This window comes from Aethalodelphis obliquidens, unplaced genomic scaffold, assembly GCF_003676395.1.
Source record: "Aethalodelphis obliquidens isolate GAN/ISIS:26980383/991018 unplaced genomic scaffold, ASM367639v1 scaffold3, whole genome shotgun sequence".
In the NCBI taxonomy this organism is placed as follows: Eukaryota; Metazoa; Chordata; class Mammalia; order Artiodactyla; family Delphinidae; genus Aethalodelphis; species Aethalodelphis obliquidens.
In genome coordinates, this window is record NW_020837947.1 from 396,517 (window position 1) to 402,178 (window position 5,662).

Below are 5,662 nucleotides of genomic sequence, written 5' to 3' on the forward strand. Positions count from 1 at the left end.
CGTCACCAGCGGCGTGGATCCGACACTGCAGCAGAGAGACGCGCCCAGTGTGCACCACGTCTGCGTGCTGGAAAAAAGAGAATCATCTGAGATTCCATTCATTCACCAAAAACAAACAGGAAGACGCAGAGAATCAGAACAGAGGTTGCAGGGTCAGCTCACTGGCTGCCTGCCCACCCAGGACCCGGATCCGTGGCTGCAAATGCAGGGCACGGGTGCGCTGCCCATAAAGACGGAGGCTGAGCTGCCGCAAACCCAAGGCTTCCTGTCTGGATGGAGACAGGACAGCCAAGGAGAGGCCAGGAGCTGGGGGCCCGGGGAGGCGAGAGCAGGGCCACGGCCAGCCCACCTTGCAGACCTGCAAAGTGGCCAGGCCCAACAGCCTGGGGGCAGCTGGGTGAAGGGGGACACAGGATAGTGGCTCCATGCCCCCCGCCCCGGGCCCAAGGGATGACCGGCTGGCAACAGCAGGGGAGGACGCCCTCCGGGAGGACCGGGGCAAGCAGCAGACCCGGCAGAGGGTCTGAGACGCTGCCCGCATTTCTGCCCCTCCCCTGAGGAGCGGTGGTGTGCGCGCAGGATGAGCGTGGCCGCCTGCCACCTGTCCCCTGGGGCAGCCCCTCCGGGGGCCACGTCTGAAGGCTCCCGAGCCCCGAGCCCAAGGCCTTCACTCCCGGAGAATAAACACGACTCTGGGAAGTGTGCTCACACCGGGCTTGCTCTGGAATTAGTGGTTTCCGTCCCCTGCCCCCCACCCCGTGCCCCGTCGCCTCCCCAGGGCCCTGCCTCTCGGAAAGGCCCCACCGCACACGTCGGTGCTCGGGCGCCTCAGGCCCTGAGTTCATGGTCCCAGTGGGGCTGGGACACTGCTTAGGGGATCCCAGGCCCAACCCAGGCACAGCCCACTCCACCTCGGCTCTGCAGACGCAGGGCTCCTCTCACTCTGCCCTGGACACGTGCTCCAGCCCACCCGGGAATGCGCTGGCCACCCAGGCTCAGGCTTGAGGACGGCCTCGGGCTGTGGCTTAGCATCTGCTACAGCATCTGGGGCTCCGTGTGGGGCTTGGTTGCTGCCAGCCTTCACAGGCCAGCAGCTTGGACGCTCCCAGGCCCCCCAGCGTCCGCACACTCCCTGCAGCCTCCACGTGCCGCTGGGCCGGGAGCTAACAGCGGTGCTTTTTGGGACCCAGCTGCAACCTCCCACCAGCTTCCTGGCCAGTGGCCACCCTACCTGGGGATAAATCCCAAACTTGTTCCTGGGAGTAAAGAGTTCCCCCTGGGATGAGAAGCACAGGCAGGAGCTTGGGGTCACTGGCCCTTCCCGGTGGCCTTTTCCCCCTGACTCTTACTGCACGTTTGCGTCAGTGACACAAAGGCCACCTGTGTGCCTGCCGGCAGAGTCCAGGGTCCCTCGTGGCCAGTGAGGGGTGTCCGCCTGAGCCCCTGCTGGCTCCCACCGCGGTCTCCTCACACACACACAAGCCCCAGCCATCGCCACCTATTCTGCTTGGCCTCAGACTTTGCAGAAGGAGGTCCCACCCTGCAGTCTCCTGGGGCCCGCTTTTCAGTCCTTGTGCTGGTGTCACATGTGCCTGTCCTGTGTGTCTCGACGTGCTGTCACCCCCAGGTCAGGTGAAAATCAGGCCGTGCCCTTGAGGATGAGCTTCCCCTGTCCCTGCGGCCCTGCTTCCTCCATTCTTGGGGCTCGGGGCGTCCCCCACGAGAGGGGCCCTTCTCCCCGGAGCCCGGAACCGGCGCAGCCTGACAGCCGAGGAGAATGGCTGCTCTGAATGAAGCCCGAAGCCAGACACTGGGTGGGGAGGGGGGAGGGAGGGAGGAGTCGCTGAGGACTCACCAACCGGGGTGGCCTGGATGAGGTCCCTAGGCCTCATCAGAGCATCACAGCAGGCACCCTGACCCTCTGCGGGGTGCGGGGGGGGGGGCATCACGCCGGGGCCACTCACGAGCCTCCTGGCCCAGGGGAGGTGGCGGGAGCCCCAGACGCAGGGTCACAGGAGTCCCTCTGAGCCTCTGGGAACAGCTCGGGGCAGCGCTGGGATCCAGGCCCGGGGCAGCTGCTGGAGACAAAGTCCATCAGAGAGGGAGAGACTCCTCGCCCCCAGAAGAGGGCCCGTGCTGGGGGGGCCGAGTCGCCTTCACTCCAGAGGTGACCGCACTCGGGGGCAGGTGCTGCGGGCGCCAGGGAGAAGGCGGGTCCGAGACGAACTCTCCGAGCTCCCAGGGCTTGTTCGCAGAATCGCCGCCAGGCACACGCATCACAAGCCACAGAGCAAAGCGAGCGCAAGAGGCCCCACAAGCAGGAGGCTGTCGCGGGGTCTGAGGGCCTGAGGCCGCCGCGGCTCCGCCGTTGAAGGAGCGGGAAGCACAGGGCCTCCAGGCGGGCGCGCTCGGGGCCTGGGCGCCACCCCCACCCGGCAGCCAGCACCCTCCGAGGCCTGGGGAGCGAGCTGCCCGGCCCGACGTGAGGCCCTCAGCCCGTCACACGGCAGGTCTGCCTTGGTGTGCAGACGAGCTGTTCGCGTTCAGCCTGAGAGAAACGCTGAAAACAAGCAGCTGCAGCCCAGGGGCAGGGTCGGGGCCTGGGGTCGGCAGCACATAATTAACCACCCGCCCCTCGAGGAGCCCTGCCCAGGGTCTGGGCCTCATATACGCCGGGCTGGGCCCAGATGCTCAAGAACCGCGGTGGCCCCTGAGGGAGCCTGTGGGCCGCCGCGGAAACAGCACATAAACCCACCAGCTCCACTAACCTGCTTCCCTGGAGACAGTGGTCCCCTCGCCCAGCCCTCCAGCTCCCGGCGTCCACCGCAGACCCCTCAGACGGGGCGGTGAGGAAGGAGCCCTGCGCCCACCGCAGACCCCTCAGATGGGGCGGTACCTTAAGGTCCTTGCAGAGGGTCGGCCTCCGTTTTCCGTGGCCCTCGCGCCTGTGCAGTCCCCTCATCGCAGGTGCAGGCCTGTCCACACACCTGCCTTCCAGATGCTCAGCAGGGACGGGGTGCTGTGGGGAGTGGGAGGGAGCCCAGAAGCTGAGGGGGCGGCTGAGGGGCCAACAGGAAAGGCGGGCTGCGCACAGGCGACAGCCCTGCGGGGGCCGCACAAGGCCCTGCCAGCTCCATGTGCAGCCGGCCAGGGAGTCCCCACAGCCGTCATTTCTTGGGAGCAAGGCTGGCTACCGTTTGTCATGACTGTTGGCAGGGAAATGGGGTTTATGGAGAGAATCTCCTGCAGGCTGGAAAAAGTGCACAAAGGATTAGAGCCGCTGTTGGGAGGTGGCCGGGGGAGAAGCACCGACACTGAGCTGAAAGGAGCCCAGCGTGGCCCCTCCCTCCCGCCGTCCACGGAAAACAGGCCAACCCCGGAGCGCCCCTGCGCCCCCGCGTCCCCGCGCCCCCGCGCCCCCGCACCTCCGGCTCCCGTGGCGCGTCCCGCCCCTCCTCCGGCTCCTCCACAGACCTTCCCCGTGCCCTCGCCGCACAGCCCTGCTCCAGCGCGGGCCTCCCCAGATCCTCCTCGCATCTCAGCCCCCTTAATAATTAGACGGTTTAGTTGCACGAAACGGAGACGACTTAGACACCAAAGTGAAAAGGAATTTGTTGGTGGGACACTCGCAGTCACAGGATGGACAGGAAGCTGGGAGGAGGTGGGCCCGAGCCCCGGAGAGCTGGGCCGTCTTGTGGTGAGAGCAGACTGGACGGTGGCCTTGACCCAGAGGCAGGGGGACGACGGCCCTGGGCATGGCTGACACGGTCCAATGCTGACCCTTCGAGGGGCAGGGTTGCACTCCAGAAGGAGTTGGTGCTGAGGCTTCTGGGGGGAGGGCAGGCACCCAGATCCACTGTTCCTCTAAGACTCACCCAGCGAGAGGGTACATCACCCCCAAGGAAACAGTGGACGCTGTAGAGAAGAAAGGATAGCGGAAGACTGGCTGAATTTTAATGTCCATTGCCCTCCTCTGCCCACTTCTGAGCCCTGGCTGGCCCTTCCTGGGTGTCCCCCGCTGTGTTTTAATCCTTTATTCACATGCTCACCCCCTGGTGGATGCGAGCTTTCTGGGGGCTGGTCCTGCTGTGCCTGTCTTTCTGCCTTGACACCCAGGAAACAGTCAAGCTGCTTTGGAGAAAAGCAGATCTATTTATATGTACAAAGCTATCAAATTTATCTCTTAAGATTTATTTAATTTATCTCTACTCAAGTTCAAGTGCCCCGGACAAAAGGACGATGCATGGAACACACAGTAACACGGCCTCGGGCTGAGGGGGGGGCACCTCATCAGTTCCCTTCAGAAGTTCTTTTTTAAATAACAGTAAGTCCCCTACATAAAAATGTTTCATTCAGAGAGCACGTTCATAAGCCCAACAAAGTTAGCCTAGGTACCCAGCTAACACCGTCGGCTATACAGTGCTGTACCGTAATAGGTTTATAGTACTTTTCACACAAATAATACATAAAAAACAAACACAAAAAATAAAGAGAACATTTTTAATCTTACAGTGCAGTCCCTTGAAAAGTACAGCAGTGCAGTACACAGCTGGCATCCAGGGGCTGGCATCGAGGGCACAGGCAGGAAGAGTTACTGACTAGAGGAGGGAGGGGAGGTGGGAGACGGTAGAGCTGAAGGGTCGTCAGCAACAGGAGACGGAGGGCGAGCTGCCATTTCCTTCACGCCTGACGCTGACGGCACAGGCTCTGGTTCCTTGCTGGATTCAGTTCTATCCACCCTCTTGAAAAGACGATCGAGTGATGTCTGGGTAGTAGCTCTTTTTTTCTCGTCATAGATGACACGGTAGCACTGGATTGCATTCTGAACGGCTGCTGCAAACTTTGTGCACTGTTGTAGGTTCGGGTCCTGTGCCTCGAAAGCTAACAGTGCCTCCTCAACTAAAGAAAGTCCCCTGCCGTTTCCTGCGTCGTGACTCTCTTCAGTTCTGCAGTTACTTCTTCTTCCTCGTGTCTCCCTTCGTCCTTTCTCTGGGCCTCCAATCCCTGACGCTTCTCAGCAGTACAGCTACATCACCACTGCTTTTACACTTGCTTCCGGACATCCTGGGCTGGAAATAAAGATACTGTGCTACGGTACTCTATACAGTACTGTACAGTGAAGTACACAAAAGCACAACCGGTTGTAGAGGATACACGCACGTGACAACGTACTCCAGACTCGTGAACTAACTTACGTGATTGGACGTGCAAACGCACGTTCCCGTCTTGGAATGTTCGCAACTTGAAGGTTCGTATGTAGGGGACTCACCGTATGGAACACTTCACGAATTTGCTGTCATTCTTGCCCAGGGACCTTGCTAATCTTCTCTGTATCGTTCCAATGTTAGCCTATGTGCAGTCGAAGCGAGCGCCTTCGGAAATTCTTCAGGCATCTGTGACTGTCAGTCAGTGATACCCACCTGTGAGTGTCTCCTCACTGTGAGCCTTATGTCACACTGGCCTCACAGGGTCCCTTGGAAATTAGCTGAGACGATACACCCAAGTCCTGAGCAGTGCACCCAAGTGCTGCTGTCGTAACCACAGTGCCTTGTTGCTTGGTTCAAGACTTTGCATAATATGATGTGCACCCTTGGAGAGGGTCGGTCGGTTCTTCTCATCCTTACGGAATTGAGCTCTACCTTGAGCTTCTGCCAGGGAAGCG

The 5,662-nt window shown here is 61.0% G+C and overlaps 1 non-coding gene across 1 annotated transcript; it reads right to left on the reverse strand.

Moving 5' to 3' along the window:
• Positions 1–5,266: 5,266 nt before the first annotated feature.
• Positions 5,267–5,372, reverse strand: LOC113613342 (U6 spliceosomal RNA). Its single transcript, XR_003430196.1, has one exon. It is a non-coding gene; the product is annotated as a U6 spliceosomal RNA (small nuclear RNA).
• Positions 5,373–5,662: the final 290 nt, after the last annotated feature.